This window comes from Triticum dicoccoides, chromosome 6B (assembly GCF_002162155.2).
Source record: "Triticum dicoccoides isolate Atlit2015 ecotype Zavitan chromosome 6B, WEW_v2.0, whole genome shotgun sequence".
NCBI lineage: Eukaryota > Viridiplantae > Streptophyta > Magnoliopsida > Poales > Poaceae > Triticum > Triticum dicoccoides.
The window spans coordinates 53,649,698-53,672,742 of record NC_041391.1 but is presented as its reverse complement, the minus strand read 5'-3'; the positions used below and the strand labels follow the sequence as shown (position 1 = coordinate 53,672,742).

General features: G+C 44.3%; 1 long non-coding RNA gene across 4 annotated transcripts; it reads right to left on the bottom strand.

Moving 5' to 3' along the window:
• Positions 1 to 9,956: 9,956 nt before the first annotated feature.
• On the bottom strand, positions 9,957 to 23,045 carry LOC119322142. Of its 4 annotated transcripts, none has more exons than XR_005155430.1 (6): positions 22,574 to 23,043; positions 22,395 to 22,481; positions 21,315 to 22,228; positions 21,031 to 21,152; positions 20,593 to 20,815; positions 9,957 to 10,970 (listed from the first exon to the last, which is right to left on the bottom strand). It is a non-coding gene; the product is annotated as an uncharacterized LOC119322142 (long non-coding RNA). The 4 variants fall into 4 exon arrangements; XR_005155431.1 differs by lacking the exon at positions 9,957 to 10,970 and having other exon boundaries at positions 20,317 to 20,815; positions 21,315 to 21,521; positions 22,014 to 22,228; positions 22,574 to 23,039; XR_005155432.1 differs by lacking the exon at positions 9,957 to 10,970 and having other exon boundaries at positions 20,317 to 20,818; positions 22,574 to 23,045.

Here is a 23,045-nt window from a genome sequence, read left to right as displayed (position 1 = left end):
CCGACCCCATCTCTCTCCCCGCCCTCTGTAAGCACTCTCCCCTTCCGATCCCTCTTGTTAATTTGCTTAGTATGAACCCTAGCTATTTAGTGCTAGTTAGTATGAACCCTAGGCTATTTTTAGTGTTAGTTAGTTAATTTAGTGTTAGTTAGTTAGTTAGTATGAACCCTTAGCAGTAGTTCCTAGGTACTAATTAGTTAGTAAGAACTAGGTACTAATTAGCTAGGTACTAGTTTATTTTTATTTATAGTAAGTTTATTTTCAGGAAGAACTAATTGAATTAATAGAACATGTTAGTAAGAACTTGTTGCTATTTTTTTAGTTAAAGCATTTTTTCCCACATCGATGTGGACGATGCCTATCCCGCATCCTCGTCATCGAGTCGGTGGTGGACGACACCTGCTTGACGAGATGGTCCATGTCCTGGACTGGGCTCCGCCGGGGAGTACTGGGAGGCGCTACCTACCAGGAGGCGCAGGTTGGTGAGGAGCCAGCCTGTCGTTGACCCGAACCTTTTTTGGTGGCGGTCGCGTGGGCCAGTGACGGTCCAGAGGCTCAAGGACCCCGCGGAGGTGGTGCGTCACCGTGTTAGTGAGGAGGACGCGCACGTCCGTCACTACTTGTTTGCGTTGGAGCACAGGTTCTCCAATACCTGGCAGGTTCTCCAGGGATCTCACTGGAGCTATGATCCGTGATGGTTCCTTCTCTGTAGGTGTCCACCGCCCACGCCGATACCCGTCGTGTGCTAGAGTTTTAGTTGTATTAGTGATGTTATATGTATGACACTATCCGGGATGTATTAGTGATAATATTCGACGATGTACGAACACGCATGAGATGATTTACTTTTGATTATTCAATGCATGCTAATTTGAGTCCTATAAGATATTTTGAAATGTATATCTTGTGTTGCTCAAATATGATATGTGCTTGACCAAGCGGCTGGTCATGTTTGCAGGTTACACCTCCGAGTGGCCTATGTTTTGCCGGCTTGTTGATTCATTTCCGTTCCGACAAATTTCAGGCGCTCGATATGTCCTATTTTAGCAAAGGTCATGCCGGATTTTTTCGTGAATTTTGGCATGACTTGTGCCAGAATATGTAGGAAATATTGAGTGCCCCGGATTTGTGTGTTGATTATCCTGGTAGTTGTCTTCGATCGATTTTCAATTAATGTTTAAACGATGAACATAGGAAATGTATGACAACGAAAAGGATTTCGGTATTTGCAAATACTGCGAAGACGAGCGCAGCCTGTGCGATGGGATCTTCCTAGATGATGATAGGCGCTTCAGCATCAAGCTGGACGAGAACTTTGAAGTGGATACAGTAAGTCACAATGACAAGTCTTTTTTCGTAATTAAGCATGACATATGCTTCATTTGCTTCAACTTATAATTTGTTTTTACTATTCTACTAGCGTATCCCCTGCCATGCAAGAGTTTTTGTATTGGATAAGATAGGTTGCAGTCGTACTATGGAGGTAAAGAAATTTTACTTGAAGACCGAGCATGGTTATATTTTCCACACAAAATTATACAATTCAGACGACTACACCTATTTTGCTTGCAAAACATGGCGAGCACTATGCAAGACTTATGCATTTGAGCCTGATATGGTTATCACCTTTGATATTCATCCGGAAGATGATATTGAAGGTAATACAGACATCTGGGTCGATGTGCAGACGCCTCCAGTTATACCAAAATGTGAGTTTTTCAACCATATTTATGTCTTTGATATTGTTTATTCAAAAATAGTTGACAATTAATTTCTATTGATATCTTATTTCGGTGCAAGCAAACATGTCCAGCGCTTGGTAGACAGGACCGTTGTCGGTGTCAAAACCGGCGGATCTCGGGTAGGGGGTCCCGAACTGTGCGTCTTAGGATCAATGGTAACAGGAGAGAAGGGACGCGATGTTTTACCCAGGTTCGGGCCCTACGTCCTGCTTGATTAATATTGATGATATGGGTAGTACAAGAGTAGATCTACCACAAGATCGTAGAGGCTAAACCCTAAAAGCTAGCCTATTGTATGATTGTAATGGTTGTTGTTGTTGCTGCCTCCTACGGACTAGAGCCATCCGGTTTATATAGACACCGGAGAGGGCTAGGGTTACATAGAGTCGGTTACAATAGTAGGAGATCTACGTATCCGTATCGCCAAGCTTGCCTTCCACGCCAAGGAAAGTACCATCCTGACATGGGACGAAGTCTTCAATCTTGTATCTTCATAGTCTTGGAGTCCGGTCGATGATGATGATAGTCCGGCTGATGATAGTTCGGCCGATGATGGTAGTCCGGCTATCCGGACACCCCCTAATCCGGGACTCCCTCAGTAGCCCCCTGAACCGGTCTTCAAGTTAGGGACGCTCCTCGATTCTTCCGAACTGTTCTTCATCTTCGGTTGCCGGTCTTGAAAACTGGTTCAACAAATCTTCTCATCTTCTATCTTGAGGATCGCCGAAATGCATCCGACGAGTTTACGCGTTGGGTATCCGAGGAGCCCCTTTAAGTTTACGGCCTTTATCAATGCCTTGTTATTTTTATGCCATGCCTCGGGTTTGAAGTTATCCCCGTGTGGCAACGTCCTCTTGCGTCCGAGCTCCAACGCCTGACTGCATTTGAGGTATCTTTTGCAGCAGAGCACCAATGCCGGACTGTTTCCCAGCTCTAACGCCGGACTATGTATCCGAGCTCCAACGCCGGACTTTATCCGAGGTGTCGTAAATCACCTTGGTTCAAAGAAGTTTTCAGGAGTTTAACCGAGCTTAATGCCGGAAATGCCCTCTAAGGACCCAGCCACTTGCATCCGAGCTATATGTCGAACTGCTTCTGAGGTGGTTAAGCACCCCTGTCATGGGCTGATTTTTGGTCAATGTTTTTTATTGATGTAATTTATTCTCTGACGAGATATATAGCCAGTAGCCCTCAAGGTATGTATCGGTCTAAAACCCGAGATGCACCTGAAGGATGACATAAGACCGCTGATCCCCGTAGCCGCTGAGACTCAGGTTGATTTGCAAAATCGGTCTGAGGATCAAGTCCTAGCTCGGCAGAATACTTCAGGACACAAAAAGCGGCGTGCTCAGTCCTCGAGACTCAGGTTGGGTGTGGCTGACCAACCTGAGGATCAAAATCTCCTCGGAAACTGTATTGCACTTAAGATTTTCTGCATAGAACAAGCAATGCAGTAGCCCCCGAGACACTGGTCGGGTGACAACACCAGATCAGGGGATCAATGTGCCCCTTTAATATTTGTAAATAATAAGCCCGAAGCCCAGTAGCCCCCGAGCCTTAATGCGGGCACGGGTGGCCGAATTAAGGATCAATATCCATAGTAAAATCACAAATTATGTGTAATGACTCAATGTATCGAAGTACTTTATGTCATTAATGTTCGGATCCACATTGTACAAAACTTTGTTGACCGACCATGGGCTTCAACCTCCTCGGCCGATAGCCGAGGAGTGTTTGTCCTACTTCATAAAGCCTTTATGAGGGCCAAGATTTACGACAAACAAGGCAATCTGGTCATACGGCTTTCTAAACAAACGTACGCAGAGAGATATGTTATATTGCTGTTTAATAGAAGAAATGTCTTCCAAAGAAAATAGTCCCACTATCGGTTCCTTTCTTTGGGTTGTCATGCTAAGCATGATCATGAAACCTCAGCTCCAATGTAAGAGCAAAAGATCGAGGATTTAGTTTGGGAGGCCAGTTAATAGCCCCCGGTAGTGTTCGGCAACAGTCGAGGTCAAGCCGGAAACACTTCAGCCAATGTTATGAATGGCCCGTCATTTAATATAGTCATCGGACCGCTGACCAGTTTACACCTATTGTGACAGTCAGTTTTCGGCTTTCTCCACCGAGGTGCTTGACCATGCGAGCTGGAAGCACAATCGCAGTGGTTCTCCCTTTGCACACCTAGCTGAACAAAGCGGAACATAGGAGGCAAGCGCAGGAGCCGGGCAACCCAACTATTGACCGAAGACACAATTTGAAACCGATGCATATATAGCAATATCCGAGAATGTTTTTGCCGAATCTCTCAAGGTGTCCGGCGTTGCACTTGCGATACTTGTGCTGAAAACACACAAATAGTTTAAAAGTGCCATGGGCTCGAAAAGCCAAAAAACTTATTCAAAAGGTTAATGTCCGAACTAGATCAAGTGTTCGGTGCCAATTCAAAAATTGGACTTTAGAAAAAAAAAGTGCTTCTGCCGTGCTTTAACTTTGCAACGACTAAGAAGAAAAACACTTAGTATGAAACGGCTCAAATAAACATGAGAGCCCCCAAGCGACTTGGGTAAAAGTTGACTAAAATGTAAGGTGACATGTAAAATGCCTTCTAGCCGGATTGTAGATCGTTTGTCGTAGCGGACCTTTTCGCTTCAACCTCTGGACCCAATAGTCCGGAGTGTGTCCGAATACCCTCGCGGTTATAAAAACCGGGGCATGCGTGGAGACCAGGCGTAGGGGTCATTAGTGCTTTATCAGACAAGTGCCCAACTAATTATGTTATATTACATGGTTAGTAAGAAACATCTTCCAGGGAGAATAGTTCCGTTAGAGGTTCCTTTCCCTGGGAGGCATGCCCTAAAGTGCATGTCCGGACTGCAAAAAGAGCAGAAAAACATCTGGGGGCAGGTAAATAAATAGGTAAGAAATCATCTTTTAGTTCACCGACCGAGTATTCCCTTAAGAACGCTATCTTTCGGCTTCACCCAGTCTGAGGTACACATCCGGCTGACCCGGCAGTAACAATCGGAGAGGTGCTCCCTTTACCACCTAGCCGAACAATCAGGAACGTAGGGGTAAGCACAGGAGCCAGGCAACCCAGCTTGGCCAAAACTTAAGTCATATCGATGCATATAATGGTGAATAAAAGGTACATGCGGAAGTGTGACACATGTGTTGGGCATAAAGCCCGAATTAATAAGCTTCTGTTAAAGAAGCCCCCAGGTATAGTGAGCGCGGGTAGCGTGTCAAGTATGTGCAAACAAAGTTTGGACAAGGAAAAAAATTTACAAGCAACTTTTTTTCCAAAAAAGTATAATGCTTGGTCGAACCGAGCACAAGTTAGAAATTTAAAACTTTGAGCATGAAGGCAACTTAGCTGGTTAATGTGTTCGGTATTGACGACGCGGTCCGAGATTGATGCGGGACAAGTTTCCGTCCCCCAAGCCGGTCCCGAGGTGGCGGAGCAAAGAGCTCGGCACTCTGAAGTGGTGACACACCACGGTCAATGCAGGACGGCAGAGTGATGCAGAAGTCCCCGGCATGGGGTAATGAAGTGTTGACGAAGCCCCCCGTCCAGCCGAGGTGACGTCAAAGGATATAGTCCGGCTGGATCATTTTCCTGTGCACAAAAAATAGTGCAGACCGGGGATAATAGTAATAGTAGAAATTAAAAAAAATGTTGCATAATAAATAATTTATGCAAAGTGAGTAGTAAAAGAAATATGGCCTGGCGCCGAAGTCGATGTCGATGCAGGTCGTCGGCGTAATGCAATAAAGGCGTGGCAAGGCCTGGATTCACATGTCGGTCCGAGTTCCGGCTGCGGCATTCACCGAACTGTGTACGGAAACTGAACGAACCATCATGCGACCGTTGATAATGCGACCACCATTTGATAGACCTGTGTACATATGCTGGACTAACCAGAGTAATAATTCCTTGGGAAAAATTTAACCCAAACAAGCAAAAATAAATACTAGGATTAATAGCACCTGGTTTATTTGTTGTAGCAATCCGAAGGAAGGTGATTCCCAAAATTGGGACTCGATCCGCGCACCCATGCCTGGTCGGCTAGTGACGCCGAAGTGTCCGGAGTAGGTTGATGAAGAGATGGCGAAGCCCCCGGTCCAGCCGAGATGTCGAAGTAGGTCGGCAGGATGGACACCAGCTTGAAGAAGCAATAGTGCTGCCCTGCCGATGCAGGTCGTGACGTGGTCGATGCCGGCTTGATGAAGCGACCGTGCGGCGATGCCGGTATGTTAGTGATGATTTATCCTTCGCGATGCTGGACTCTTGTTCGGCTTGCCAAGATGATGATCCGAAGAAGTTGAGCTTGGCTCAACAAAGTGACGACGTGTCTAGCGCAGGTTTGTAGCCGTGGAGCAATATTGCCGGACTGGTTTGACACCAGCATGATGTTGGATACCACGCCCTAAACTCGTCCGGATTCTCGTCCAGATTCAACAGGGCTCCGGTATATCGGAGATTGCCGGAGATTCCTCCATCAGAAGTCGACGAAATTTTTGGAGGGTTGTTGTAGACTTAATTCCGCATAATTCCACCAAAGTAATCGTTTAGGCGACACTCGAGGAGGCGGCGGCGGCGGACACAAGTTTGTTGTCCAGAAAAACAGCACGGTCGCCTGAGGGCAATGTTGACGTTGAGCCCCCGAGCTCCATGGATGACTCCTCCATGATCTTGATAGAGATTGGAGTTGGTGTTGATGAAGGCCTTCATCCGAACATGACGGTCGGAGGTAGGGCGCAGTCCTCGGTCAAGCCAAGGTGACCAGTCGAGATGGTGACAAAAAGCCGACGTCGCAGTTGACCTGCAGTCGAGCCATTGATCCTTTCGCCGATCACACAGCGGAACTCTCAATGAAAGCACCAATGTCGGTGTCAAAACCGGCGGATCTCGGGTAGGGGGTCCCGAACTATGCGTCTTAGGATCAATGGTAACAAGAGACAAGGGACACGATGTTTTACCCAGGTTCGGGCCCTCTCGATGGATGTAAAACCCTATGTCCTGCTTGATTAATATTGATGATATGGGTAGTACAAGAGTAGATCTACCACGAGATCGTAGAGGCTAAACCCTAAAAGCTAGCCTATGGTATGATTGTAATGGTTGTTGTTGTTGTTGCCTCCTACGGACTAGAGCCATCCGGTTTATATAGACACCGGAGAGGGCTAGGGTTACATAGAGTCGGTTACAATAGTAGGAGATCTACGTATCCGTATCGCCAAGCTTGCCTTCCACGCCAAGGAAAGTCCCATCCGGACACGGAACGAAGTCTTCAATCTTGTATCTTCATAGTCTTGGAGTCCGGTCGATGATGATGACAGTCCGGCCGATGATAGTTCGGCCGATGATGGTAGTCCAGCTATCCGGACACCCCCTAATCCGGGACTCCCTCAACCGTATACTGTGCCGGGGCTGAACTCAACTGCGAGGAGCTCAGTCATTATGTTTCATGGCTTATGGATCTTGATAATGTCAAGACAAATTTTCTTCCTGCATTTAGAAATGTTAGTACTGAAAACGTGCGACCAATAGTGTTCGTACTGAACTACGATCACATCTATTTAGGAAGGATGATAAGATTTTTAATATTTGTCCTTAGTGCACCTTTTCCATACATTATTTTTGAAGCTAAACTTCATTGCTAAGTATGTTACCATACGATGTTCTTCAACAGGGAGTCCCGATGAATGTTGTGCCTTATGGGATCGAGACTAAAGGTACCATGAATATTATTAGCTTACGGCCAAGATATCCTACAGATTACTGTAGTGCATTCAAGATTAGCGACGGATGCTTAATAGTGCAAGACTGGACCAAATATGTGATGGGGGAGTGCAGAGAAGTACTAGGGGGCAGCAAACAGAAGCGCATCCCACGATTAGGAGACAGGTTCATCTGCATGCTCCAACTTGATCAAGGAGGAGAGCTACACATGTTTTATGTTATTTTACCTAAGAGAGAGCAGCAGGAGTGATTAGCTAGCTAGAAATGAGTTTGAGGATGATGATGTGCTACACTCTTACTATGATGATAAAATAGCTAGCGTTGGTGGTAATGACTATGATAATTATTATTAGCTAGTGTTAGTGGTGATTAAATAAATAATGTTGGTGGTAATTACTATGATGATGATTAAATAGCTTGTGCTGGCGGATTAGATTCAAGTGGAGGCAACATGTGGTGCACATCGAAAGTACTACTAGTCCAAACTAGATCAAGTTTGGATTAGTAGTATACTTTTGACATGCACCACATATTGCCTCCACTTGAACCTAATCCACCTTCATTTGACACACTGAACATAATGATGTAAACCTCATAACTGGTATTGTACCAATATTTGTACGATGGAGAGAAAACCGCATAAATACACTAAAAATAAAAAAATAAAAAATGAATACTAGTAGCGATGGAGAGAAAACGCGCTGCCATTAGTTTCATTAGCAGTAGCGTGGGGGTGAACAAACGCTACAGCTATTTGTCCTAGCAGTAACGCGCGTCGGCACGCATTACTGCTAAGCAATAGTTGTAGCGCCTTATTAGTAGCGCGCCTACCCGCGCTTCTAGTGAGCACAAAACCAGTGCTACTGCTAGGGTTTTCCCTAGTAGTGACACTTGATCTAGGTGACACTAAAGCAAATGAATAAAAAGTTGGAGATGCAAAGCTAATGTTTTTGATAGCCTTATTGTATGTCTATATTTTTGCTTGTTGTCTTTCGCCCCCCCCCCCTCCATGTTTAAATCCTGGCTCCGTCCCTTTGTGTGCCCACACGCCACCACTGGACCCCCTGGGTCCGTGTAAGGGGCCAACCCTCAATCATCACCTCATGGCCATGCACATTGGTCTACAAGGCCATCCCATATATGGAGTTACCAAATTACAGTTAGTTTTTTATCCACAAATTCATGGAAAGACCCACTACTTTACTGCATCAACTAGTAGAAGGCCCGTGCGTTGCTACGGGCAAAAGCCGAATAACCATGAGTTGTCATCGAATAATAAAAATAAGAATAGATTGATCAAATTATTCTTTTTATTTAGAAATACACGTTAAGCACAGTGGCATCCAGTTTTCATCATAAGATGTCATCCAGTTTTCATCATACAACGGCAAATACGAACTCTCTTCCACTCAGCCTGTAGGTGGGACAACCTGCAGTTGCCCACTTCCTGCCACATATGTCCACTTATTTAAGTGGGATTAAGTGGGCTGCCCACATACTGTATGTGGTATTATGTGGGCTGCCACATACCCACATAATTCATGAAACATGAAAATACAAAACTTGAGATGTAAGATAACTTAACACAAAGGCACGTAAGTCTAGATTGAAGTAAAGAACATGCCCACATATGATACAACACAAACTACAACCTTCAGCAGTACAAGACTGGAGGTTAACATAGACGACAAACATTTCCTCAGATTATAAACTATACTTGAATGAGCAGGCTAGTACACATGAATCAGCAAGATTGTTTGTTCATATCTTCAGGATTTTTAAATGTCAATCTGTCCATTTCTTCAGGCTTACTTGCTTCTTCAACTCAGCTGACTAAAAGCTAACAAAAAAAGAACATGAATATGCACTCTGAGTTAGAATTCGAAACTTGGCAAATTTTAGAAGTACAATACGGAGAAAAATGAGCTGAGTTAAATAAAAGTACATTACAAAGATGCCATTTTTTATACAATTACCGAACACAAGGATGCATTCAGTAAATCATAGGAGAAAAGAACTTAAGAAAATTTCGGTAACACTTGTAAACTTGTTTTGTTATCTTCTGCACATCATTCAGGTCCTACTGGCAGGTATGCGTGATGCTTGTAGGCAAAAGAAACAACATTGTGTAGTACATGATCCGGATTTGGGAAGGTTAAATGACTGAATTATTTTTTGATTCGGGCCAAAAAATAATACACTATGTAGTACATGTACGCACAACAGAATAGATGATTCAGGCCAAAAAAGCATAAGAAATTTACTATTGTGTCTAATCAAGCTATATATACATACCTTGATCTTCTTCCTCTGGCATGCATAAAATTGGATACATAAATAAGAAAGCCCTCCTGACAAATCTGATCAGTCGAGTCTTTCAGTTACTCTTTGCAGACTCTGCACAAATATGCACTCTGCTCCATCAGTACAACCAGTAAGTCGTTGTAAACCTATGGCCAGTGCCCTTGTTATAAATGCATTCTGCTTCCATCTTCCATCGGCCCAGCATGCTAATGCATAGCTCGAAAGATGAAACCAGGGATATGATGCCAAAGCACCGTCATCGTCCGATCACATGAATCTAGAGTTTCCTCCGAAGCAGCATAAATTGCGGCTGAGAATACCTCGGTGATGCCCATAGGAAGGAAACAACACTCGAAAGCTTCGCCATCACCAGCTCTTGGAAACTCCGGAGACAAGATTTCGCCCGGATCAACCTCTCGATCTCCGCACAACATGCACCAGCAAGTCCAACGTCGAGCCACGATGGCCAAATTCGTCTGGATCTAACCACCTGCTCACCAGGGCACCGCACTGGCCACCCCGCGTCCTCTTCACGCATCGCCGAAGCACACGCACACACGCAGCCGCCCACACATCCACCTGTCCCGGACGCCGCCGAGGAGCACACCAGCCGGAACCGCGCATCGCAGATACACCCAGCCCCTCCCCCCTTCTTGATTAGTCCACCAACGAGCCCTCGTGGACAGATGTGGCCCAATCAAGCCCTTCCTCCAACTCCTCGGTAGGTTGCTGCCCAGCCATCCCTCTACCGCCGGACTACCACGCCAGTGCTCCCCATGTTGTTGTTGAACTTGTAACCATACGATTTGTATTGCCTGACAGATGAATATTTACCAGATAAACACGTAAAGAAGATAAGCCGCTCTTCATTCCTATAAGCCCTTAGTAGACCATCAGATCCTTCTTTTTGCACATGCACGCCATATTATTGTAGAGATGATGGGGGAAGCAAAGAAGTTATGCCTCTCTGTGCGTGCATTGCGAGGAACCCCCAACAAGTATTGAACTCTTGATATGAATCCTTGTCGGGAGGGGCAATCAAGGATGATAAATCATCTAGGGTGACATGAAAAGGTTAAGTGATGTTGCTGCATCTCAAGTGTTCTTAGGAATCCTTGTGGTTCCTCTTGATTATGCATCTTCATGAACAAAACAAAATCTTGAGCTCTTCGTTCCTATAAAATTTCAGTAACAAGATAAATTTTAACACAAGAAAACTGAGTATCTTGACAAGAAAAAGTAAAAGTCAAATTTCACTATAACGAGATATTTTATTAGCTCTAGAAAAATTGAGTGCAAGGGTAAATTTTAGAATCCTGAGAAAAGTTTTAGTATGAATATGAAACAAAAGTAGTCCTAAATAAAGAAAGTTAATGACAAGGTACATCACGTAATAATCCACACTGAAGGTATACAACAGGAAACATGCATTTTATATCATGATTCAGCAGTAATAAAGAAGTGAAAACTACCCATGTTTATCACCATTTGTAACACTATTTAGGCTGAAGATCTTTGGTTGCCAGCCCGAATCTCTAGGAAAAATCTGAACAGTAAAATAGGATACACAAGCAGAGAATTTACAAATTAATCCTTTGACTGAAAATATTTCTTCACACATGGAGATTTGGAATACCAAGATATAATATACAACGGACTGAAATGAATACCTAATTCGGTTCAGATTATAGAGCTGCAGATCTACATCATTCTTTTTCATATCCAGCTCATCGCACGCAGAAGGATCACAAGTTCCCATTTTCAGAAGGTAAATCATGAGCACATTAATCTTTTCGGAAGGTTTAATTTGGTGTGCATGTTGGAAATATGCCCTAGAGGCAATAATAAATTGATTATTATTATATTTCCTTGTTCATGATAATCGTTTATTATCCATGCTAGAATTGTATTGATAGGAAACTCAGATACATGTGTGGATACATAGACAACACCATGTCCCTAGTAAGCCTCTAGTTGACTAGCTCGTTAATCAATAGATGGTTACGGTTTCCTGACCATGGACATTGGATGTCGTTGATAACGGGATCACATCATTAGGAGAATGATGTGATGGACAAGACCCAATCCTAAGCCTAGCACAAGATCATGTAGTTCGTATGCTAAAGCTTTTCTAATGTCAAGTATCATTTCCTTAGACCATGAGATTGTGCAACTCCCGGATACCGTAGGAGTGCTTTGGGTGTGCCAAACGTCACAACGTAACTGGGTGGCTATAAAGGTACACTACGGGTATCTCTGAAAGTGTCTATTGGGTTGGCACGAATCGAGATTGGGATTTTGTCACTCCGTGTAAATGGAGAGGTATCTCTGGGCCCACTCGGTAGGACATCATCATAATGTGCACAATGTGACCAAGGGGTTGATCACGGGATGATGTGTTACGGAACGAGTAAAGAGACTTGCCGGTAACGAGATTGAACAAGGTATCGGTATACCGACGATCGAATCTCGGGCAAGTACCATACCGCTAGACAAAGGGAATTGTATACGGGATTGATTGAGTCCTTGACATCGTGGTTCATCTAATGAGATCATCGTGGAACATGTGGGAGCCAACATGGGTATCCAGATCCCGCTGTTGGTTATTGACCGGAGAGCATCTCGGTCATGACTACATGTCTCCCGAACCCGTAGGGTCTACACACTTAAGGTTCGATGACACTAGGGTTATAAAGGAAGTTTGTATGTGGTTACCGAATGTTGTTCGGAGTCCCGTATGAGATCCCGGACGTCACGAGGAGTTCCGGAATGGTCCGGAGGTAAAGATTTATATATAGGAAGTCCTGTTTCGGCCATCGGGACAAGTTTCGGGGTCATCGGTATTGTACCAGGACCACCGGAAGGGTCCCGGGGGCCCACCGGGTGGGGGCACCTGCCCCGGGGGCCACATGGGCTGTAGGGGGTGCGCCTTGGCCTACATGGGCCAAGGGAACCAGCCCCTAGAGGCCCATGCGCCAAGATATAGGAAAAAGGGGAGAGTCCTAAAAGGGGAAGGCACCTCCGAGGTGCCTTGGGGAGGATGGACTCCTCCCCCGCTCTTAGCCGCACCCCTTCCTTGGAGGAGGGGGCAAGGCTGCGCCTCCCCCCTCTCCCCTGCCCCTATATATAGTGGAGGGGAGGGAGGGCATCCATACCTGAGCCCTTGGCGCCTCCCTCCCTCCCGTGACACCTCCTCCTCTCCCGTAGGTGCTTGGCGAAGCCCTGCAGGATTGCCACGCTCCTCCATCATCACCACGCCGCTGTGCTGCTGCTGGATGGAGTCTTCCTCAACCTCTCCCTCTCTCCTTGCTGGATCAAGGCGTGGGAGACATCGTCGAGCTGTACGTGTGTTGAACGCGGAGGTGCCGTCCGTTCGGCACTAGGATCATCGGTGATCTGAATCACGACGAGTACGACTCCATCAACCCCGTTCACTTGAACGCTTCCGCTTAGCGATCTACAAGGGTATGTAGATGCACTCTCCTTTCTACTCGTTGCTGGTCTCTCCATAGATAGATCTTGGTGTTACGTAGGAAATTTTTTGAATTTCTGCTACGTTCCCCAACAGTGGCATCATGAGCTAGGTCTATTGCGTAGATTCTTTGCACGAGTAGAACACAAAGTAGTTGTGGGCGTCGATATTGTTCAATATGCTTGCCGTTACTAGTCTTATCTTGATTCGGCGGCATCGTGGGATGAAGCGGCCCGGACCAACCTTACACGTACGCTTACGTGAGACCGGTTCCACCGACAAACATGCACTAGTTGCATAAGGTGTCTGGCGGGTGTCTGTCTCTCCCACTTTAGTCGGATCGGATTCGATGAAAAGGGTCCTTATGAATGGTAAATAGCAATTGGCATATCACGTTGTGGTTCATGCGTAGGTAAGAAACGTTCTTGCTAGAAACCCATAGCAGCCACGTAAAACATGCAAACAACAATTAGAGGACGTCTAACTTGTTTTTGCAGGGTATGCTATGTGATGTGATATGGCCAAAAAGGATGTGATGAATGATATATGTGATGTATGAGATTGATCATATTCTTGTAACAGGAATCACGACTTGCATGTCGATGAGTATGACAACCGGCAGGAGCCATAGGAGTTGTCTTTATTTATTTGTGACCTGCGTGTCAACTTAAACGTCATGTAATTACTTTACTTTATTGCTAACCGTTAGCCATAGTAGTAGAAGTAATAGTTGGCGAGGCAACTTCATGAAAACACGATGATGGAGATCATGATGATGGAGATCATGGTGTCATGCCGGTGACGATGATGATCATGGAGCCCCGAAGATGGAGATCAAAAGGAGCAAAGTGATGATGGCCATATCATGTCACTATTTTATTGCATGTGATGTTTATCATGTTTATACATCTTATTTGCTTAGAATGACGGTAGTAAATAAGATGATCCCTTACAACAATTTCAAGAAGTGTTCTCCCCTAACTGTGCACCGTTGCGACAGTTCGTGTTTCGAAGCACCACGTGATGATCGGGTGTTAGATTCTAACGTTCACATACAACGGGTGTAAGACAGATTTACACACGCGAAACACTTAGGGTTAACTTGACGAGCCTAGCATGTACAGACATGGCCTCGGAACACGTTGACCGAAAGGTCGAACATGAGTCGTATAGAAGATACGATCAACATGAAGATGTTCACCGATGATGACTAGTCCGTCTCACGTGATGATCGGACACGGCCCAGTTTGACTCGGATCATGTAATCACTTAGATGACTAGAGGGATGTCTATCTGAGTGGGAGTTCATAAGATGAACTTAATTATCCTGAACATAGTCAAAAGGTTTTTGCAAATTATGTCGTAGCTCACACTATAGTTCTACTGTTTAGATATGTTCCTAGAGAAAAATTAGTTGAAAGTTGATAGTAGCAATTATGCGGACTAGGTCCGTAAACTGAGGATTGTCCTCATTGCTTCATAGAAGGCTTATGTCCTTAATGCACCGCTCAGTGTGCTGAACCTCGAACGTTGTCTGTGTTGCGAACATCTGACATACACGTTTTGATAACTACGTGATAGTTCAGTTAAACGGTTTAGAGTTGAGGCACCAAAGACGTTTTTGAAACATCGCGAAACATATGAGATGTTTTGAGGGCTGAAATTGGGATTTCAGGCTCGTGCCCATGTCAAGAGGTATAAGACCTCCGATGACTTTCTTAAACTGCAAACTAAGGAGAAAAGCTCAATTGTTGAGCTTGTGCTGAGATTGTCTAAGTACAACAATCATTTGAATCGAGTGGGAGTTGATCTTCCAGATAAGACAGTGATGGTTCTCCAAAGTCATTGCCACCAAGCTGTTAGAGCTTCGTGATGAACTATAACATATCAGGGATAGATATGATGATCCTTGAGGTATTCGCGATGTTTGACACCGCGAAAGTAGAAATCAAGAAGGAGCATCAATTGTTGATGGTTGGTGAAACCACTAGTTTCAAGAAGGGCAAGGGCATGAAGGGATACTTCATGAAACGGCAAATCAGCTGCTGCTCTAGTGAAGAAACCCAAGGTAAAACTCAAACCCGAGACTAAGTGCTTCTGTAATAAGGGGAACAACCACTAGAGCAGAATTACCCTAGATACTTGGTAGATAAGAAGGCTGGCAAGGTCGATAGAAGTATATTGGATATACATTGTGTTAATGTGTACTTTGCTAGTACTCCTAGTAGCACCAGGGTATTAGATACCGGTTCGGTTGCTAAGTGTTAGTAACTCGAAACAAAAGGCTACGGAATAAACGGAGACTAGCTAAAGGTGAGCTGGCGATATGTGTTGGAAGTTTTTCCAAGCTTGATATGATCAAGCATCGCACGCTCCCTCTACCAAAGAGATTGGTGTTAAACCTAAATAATTGTTATTTGGTGTTTGTGTTGAGCATAGACATGATTGGATTACGTCTATCGCAATACGGTTATTCATTTAAGGAGAATAATGGTTACTCTGTTTATTTGAATAATACCTTCAATGGTCTTACACCTAAAATGAATGGTTTATTAAATCTCGATCGTAGTGATACACATGTTCATGCCAAAAGATAGTAATGATAGTACCACCTACTTGTGGCACTGCCATGTAAGTCATAATGGTATAAAACGCATGAAGAAGCTCCATGTTGATGGATCTTTGGACTCACTCGTTTTAGAAAAGTTTGAGACATGCGAACCATGTCTATTGGTGTATACGCATGAAGAAACTCCATGCAGATGGATCGTTTGGACTCACTTGATTATGAATCACTTGAGATATGCAAATCATACCACATGGGCAAGATGACTGAAAAGCCTCGTTTTCAGTAAGATGGAACAAGATAGCAACTTATTGGAAGTAACACATTTTGATGTGTGCAGTCCAATGAGTGCCGAGGCATGCAGTGAATATCGTTATGTTCTTACTTCACAGATGATTCGAGTAGATGTTGATAATATTTACTTGATGAAACACAAGTCTGAATTATTGAATGGCTCAAATAATTTCAGAGTGAAGTAGAAGATCATTGTGACAAGAGGATAAAATGTCTATGATATGATCATAGAGATGAATATCTGAGTTACGAGTTTTGGCACACAATTAAGACATTGTGGAAATTGTTTCGCAATTAATACCGCCTGGAACACCATAGTGTGATGGTGTGTCCGGACATCATAGTTTCACCCTATTGGATATGGTGCGTACCATGATGTCTCTTATCGAATTACCACTATCGATCATGGGTTAGGCATTAGAGACAACCACATTCACTTTAAATAGGGCACCACGTAATTCCGTTGAGACGACACCGTTTGAATTATGGTTTAGAGAAACCTAAGTTGTCGTTTCTTAAAGGTTTGGGGTTGCGACGCTTATGTGAAAAAGTTTCAGCTTGATAAGCTCGAACCCAAAGCGGACAAAATGCATCTTCATAGGACACCCAAAACAGTTGGGTATACCTCCTGTCTCAGATCCGAAAGCAATATGAATTGTTTCTAGAATCGGGTCCTTTCTCGAGGAAAGGTTTCTCTCGAAAGAGTTGAGTGGGAGGATGGTGGAGACTTGATATGGTTATTGAACCATCACTTCAACCAGTGTGTGGCAGGGCACAGGAAGTTGTTCCTGTGGCACCTACACCAATTGAAGTAGAAGCTTATGATAATGATCAAGAAGTTTCGGATCAAGTCACTGCCGTACCTCGTAGGGTGACAAGGATACGTACTACTTCAGAGTGGTACAGTAATCCTGTCTTGAAGGTCATGTTGCTAGACAACAATGAACCTACGAGCTATGGAGAAGCGACGGTGGGCCCAAATTCCAACAAATGGTTAGAAGCCATGAAATCCGAGATAGGATCCATGTATCAGAACAAAGCATGGACTTTGGTGGACTTGCCCGATGATCGGCAAGCCATTGAGATAAATGGATCTTTAAGAAGAAGACGAACGTGGACGGTAATGTCACCGTCCATGAAGCTCGACTTGTGGCGAAGAGTTTTTTTACAAGTTCAAGGAGTTGACTACGATGAGATTTTCTCATCCGTAGCGATGCTTAAAGTCCGTCTGATTCATGTTAGCATTAGCTGTATTTATGAAATCTTGCAGATAGGATGTCAAAACATTGTTTCTTGAGGAAAGGTTGTATGTGATACAACCGGAAGGTTTTGTCTATCCTGAAATATGCTAATAAGTATGCAAAGCTCCAGCAATCCTTCTGAGGACTGGAGTGAGCATCTCGGAGTTGGAATGTATGCTTTGATGATGATCAAAGATTTTGGGTGTATACAAAGTTTATGAGAAACTTGTATTTCCAAAGAAGTGAGTGGGAGCACTATAGAATTTCTGATGAGTATATGTTGTTGACATATTATGGATCAGAAATGACGTAGAATTTCTGGAAAGCATATAGGGTTATTTGGAAAGTGTTTTTCAATGGAAAACCTGGATTAAGCTACTTGAACATTGAGCATCAAGATCTATAAGGATAGATCAAAACGCTTAATAGTACTTTCAAATGAGCACATGCCTTGACGTGATCTTGAAGGTGTTCAAGATGGATCAGTCAAAGAAGGAGTTCTTGCCTGAGTTGTGAGGTATGAAGTTAAGACTTAAAGCTCGACCATGGCAGAATAGAGAGAAAGGAACGAAGGTCGTCCCCTATGCTTAAGACATAGGCTCTACAGTATGCTATGCTGTGTACCGCACCTGAAGTGTGCTTTACCATGAGTCAGTCAAGGGGTACAAGAGTGATCCAAGAATGGATCACAGGACAGCGGTCAAAGTTATCCTTAGTAACTAGTGGACTAAGGAATTTTCTCAATTATGGAGGTGGTAAAAGAGTTCGTCGTAAAGGGTTACGTCGATGCAAGCTTAACACCTATCCGGATAGCTCTGAGTAGAGATACCGGATACGTATAATGGAGCAACAATTTAGAATAGCTCCAAGTAGAACAGTTATTTGGAACAGCTCCAAATAGAACGTGGTCGCTGCATCTAGGAGATGACATAGAGATTTGTAAAGCACACACGGATCTGAAAGGTTCAGACCCGTTGACTATAACCTCTCTCACAAGCATAACATGATCAAACCCAGAACTCATCGAGTGTTAATCACATGGTAAATGTGAACTAGATTATTGACTCTAAGTAAACTCTTTGGGTGTTAGTCACATGGGGATGTGACCTTGAGTGTTAATCACATATCGATGTGAACTAGATTATTGACTCTAGTGCAAGCGGGAGACTGTTGGAAATATGCCCTAGAGGCAATAATAAATTGATTATTATTATATTTCCTTGTTCATGATAATCGTTTATTATCCATGCTAGAATTGTATTGATAGGAAACTCAGATACATGTGTGGATACATAGACAACACCATGTCCCTAGTAAGCCTCTAGTTGACTAGCTCGTTAATCAATAGATGGTTACGGTTTCCTGACCATGGACATTGGATGTCGTTGATAACGGGATCACATCATTAGGAGAATGATGTGATGCACAAGACCCAATCCTAAGCCTAGCACAAGATCATGTAGTTCGTATGCTAAAGCTTTTCTAATGTCAAGTATCATTTCCTTAGACCATGAGATTGTGCAACTCCCGGATACCGTAGGAGTGCTTTGGGTGTGCCAAACGTCACAACGTAACTGGGTGGCTATAAAGGTACACTACGGGTATCTCTGAAAGTGTCTATTGGGTTGGCACGAATCGAGATTGGGATTTTGTCACTCCGTGTAAACGGAGAGGTATCTCTGGGCCCACTCGGTAGGACATCATCATAATGTGCACAATGTGACCAAGGGGTTGATCACGGGATGATGTGTTACAGAACGAGTAAAGAGACTTGCCGGTAACGAGATTGAACAAGGTATCGGTATACCGACGATCGAATCTCGGGCAAGTACCATACCGCTAGACAAAGGGAATTGTATACGGGATTGATTGAGTCCTTGACATCGTGGTTCATCCGATGAGATCATCGTGGAACATGTGGGAGCCAACATGGGTATCCAGATCCCGCTGTTGGTTATTGACCGGAGAGCATCTCGGTCATGACTACATGTCTCCCGAACCCGTAGGGTCTGCACACTTAAGGTTCGATGACGCTAGGGTTATAAAGGAAGTTTGTATGTGGTTACCGAATGTTGTTCGGAGTCCCGGATGAGATCCCGGACGTCACGAGGAGTTCCGGAATGGTCCGGAGGTAAAGATTTATATATAGGAAGTCCTGTTTCGGCCATCGGGACAAGTTTCGGGGTCATCGGTATTGTACCGGGACCACCGGAAGGGTCCTGGGGGCCCACCGGGTGGGGCCACCTGCCCCGGGGGCCACATGGGCTGTAGGGGGTGCGCTTTGGCCTACATGGGCCAAGGGCACCAGCCCCTAGAGGCCCATGCGCCAAGATATAGGAAAAAGGGGAGAGTCCTAAAAGGGGAAGGCACCTCCGAGGTGCCTTGGGGAGGATGGACTCCTCCCCCCCTCTTAGCCGCACCCCTTCCTTGGAGGAGGGGGCAAGGCTGCGCCTCCCCCCTCTCCCCTGCCCCTATATATAGTGGAGGGGAGGGAGGGCATCCATACCTGAGCCCTTGGCGCCTCCCTCCCTCCCGTGACACCTCCTCCTCTCCCGTAGGTGCTTGGCGAAGCCCTGCAGGATTGCCACGCTCCTCCATCATCACCACGCCGCTGTGCTGCTGCTGGATGGAGTCTTCCTCAACCTCTCCCTCTCTCCTTGCTGGATCAAGGCGTGGGAGACATCGTCGAGCTGTACGTGTATTGAACGCGGAGGTGCCGTCCGTTCGGCACTAGGATCATCGGTGATCTGAATCACAACGAGTACGACTCCATCAACCCCGTTCACTTGAACGCTTCCGCTTAGCGATCTACAAGGGTATGTAGATGCACTCTCCTTTCTACTCGTTGCTGGTCTCTCCATAGATAGATCTTGGTGTTACGTAGGAAAATTTTTGAATTTCTGCTACGTTCCCCAACAGTGCACCCATAGAAACAACACCAGTGGCTCTCAACTATTTCAAATATAGGCCTGCTAAAATACAACACCCACTCAAGAGGGAAGTTACACAACTTGATGATTTGAGATGCTGTCATTGAAGCTATTCTTGTGTGTACTAAAATACAAAGATCAAAGCAATTAGACAGGTGACTCAAGGAGTGGAGCGGTGGCATCACATCCCCTCAAAGGGAGTATTCGTGACAAATATTAGACAGGTGACTCGAAATAAATATAAAAGGTTTATTGTTTTCAGAATACACTGAATTACAAGAGATTAAAACCGACCTCAACGTGAACCTCAAATAGCTATGGTATGCAAGATAGCCTTGATGATTTTCTTTTGCATTTATCCTCAGCAACCAAGGTTGAACAATGTATGTCTAAGAGCTCCCCAGTGCCTCATCTTCTACTGTCCTTTTAGCTTCTCCTTGTTCCTCCAGCTCTCTCGAGCTTCTCAGCTCTTCCTTTCATCTTCAAATCACCACATCTGGGCTATATGCATATTTTCCTGCTATATATAGATCTCATTTAGCTTTATAAACCTAACATATTGGTGCCAGAAAACACAACCGTGAGCTATTCCTAAAAGAACACCCAGATGAACTGAGATCAACTTACAGAACATACATCTACAGAAAGGTAATAACAGAGATGACTATTCATAAGCAGGCATTGGCACAACTGAAACATGATGGAAGTGGAAAGGATACCATGTGATCCTACCTGTGGTACAGCCAGAACCATGCATGGACCAGCTTGTTCATGCCTTCATCGTGGTGGCGTCTCCCAAGCATCGCACGTCACCCAACGCCATTCACGTGCAAGCCCAGAAGCACTCTCAAGCCCTGTTTCAATGAACTCAAATCAATGTATAAAGTTTTGAACATAATTTCTTTCAGTACGTGATAACTTGATATGTTATCCTCCTATTTAATAACACCAAGAGTTCCCTGTTCAACATTCTAACAATGGAAAACCGAGAATGGTGGAAACGGCTAGACAATTACCCGAGGAATAATCTCATAGCTCTGCCCCTCACAGTATGTCACATTGCCGGCATGGTTGATGATGACATGGCACGTCTTTCCCAGAGCGTTATGACCTACTTCCTGCTCTACCGAGACGATGGTGGTTGTGTAAGGTCCCTTGGGCTTGTAGGTTTTGAGAAGCGGCTCTTTGGCGCTCTCGGGGGTTGAGTGGTGTGATCCTGCAGGCTAGAAGAGGAACAACAATTAGATGAATACACATATTTCATGTCACAACACATCAATACCATGCGTCAAAAGAAATCACAAAACACAAAGATGAGAAGAATGAGTGTTCATCAGGTCCGTCAAAGTAACTGCATCAAGGAATTACAATTGTTTGAATAGTTAGGTCAATGTTTTGGCTATCAGGTTAAATCTCTCTTGTGTTTACTACATGAAGCAAATTAAGACACTTGAGTAAATGAACCATGCATTTCTCATCGTGAGAGCATGACCAAGTATCGCTTCTGATCCATAAAACATACCGTCTCTCGTTTTCTAATCATTATATAGCAGTCTATATCTATAAAGGATGTAAAATTTCAACCAAATTACAATCTCAACTCTACATATAAAGTGAAATCAAATCACGATGTCTCACTGAATTCAACATTACATATGTTGTCCAACTCGAGTTGAAGACTTCAAGTAGTCACTGAATTCAAGAAAACATTTTACCTCTAGATGTAGGCCAAAGAACAACAAATGAGTGGAAAGTTCCAATCCAGAAAGCCGTACTGGGGAAATTGTACGGCAATTGGAAAATTGTACGGCAATTGGAACTGATTTTTTGTAGAGGGGGAAAGAGAAGAGGAGCACTCATCTGCCTTGTTCCATTATGTTCGTCGAACCAACAGGAAATCTGTAGTACAAATCGTGAAACATCGAGTATCCTGCATACAGAACAAAACCAAGATCAATACATGCTTGTAAAATCGAGAACTACCATAGCACAAACACACAAACATGAGATGCACCTTTAGACCTACTGCTACACATGTTGAGTCTGATTTTTTATGTACCACAACACAAGATGAGTAGAGAGGGAGGAGGACGGACCTGAGTTGCTGGTGAAGTGATGAAGCTCGACGATGGCTGCACTTGCTCAACTTGTTCCCTAGAGCCACGACTCGAAATTGCTCATCACTGCTAGATAGAACAGGACACCGTTAAATTCAGTTCATCATCGGGAAAGCAAGAAGAAATTGACCAATCTGGGACAATTCGAAGCAGCAGACCTTGACGGGGTTGAAGGAAATTAAAGAGGAGAAGAGCAGCAGCGCCCCCCTCGTGTATCTTGCAGGGCATCCAGGTCCCTAGTAACTTAGTTGATCTTAACTTAATTGGAGCAATTTCCAATAGACTCGAAAATCACCTATTCTAATATGTTTGCTCTGTATTAACAGTCAAACAATTTGCTTGATGGATGTACTTCATCGTAAATTAGGTGCTATACTTGATGGATGCACTTCATCTAAAGGCTACAATAATAATCCAGAATTAGACCGGGAACTTGCATTGGGCGGTAAGGGAAGACTGCAGTTTTAGCCCCTCACAGACTTTCCTACCAACTATGTAGCATCAATTTTTGCACGGAGAGGATTCAGTCATGTGCAAACTAACCGGAAATTTTCTGTGTACACTTACATCCTAGTGTATCATCTTTATCAGATTAAATCATCAAAGCAATGATATCTAACAAGTAAGCGG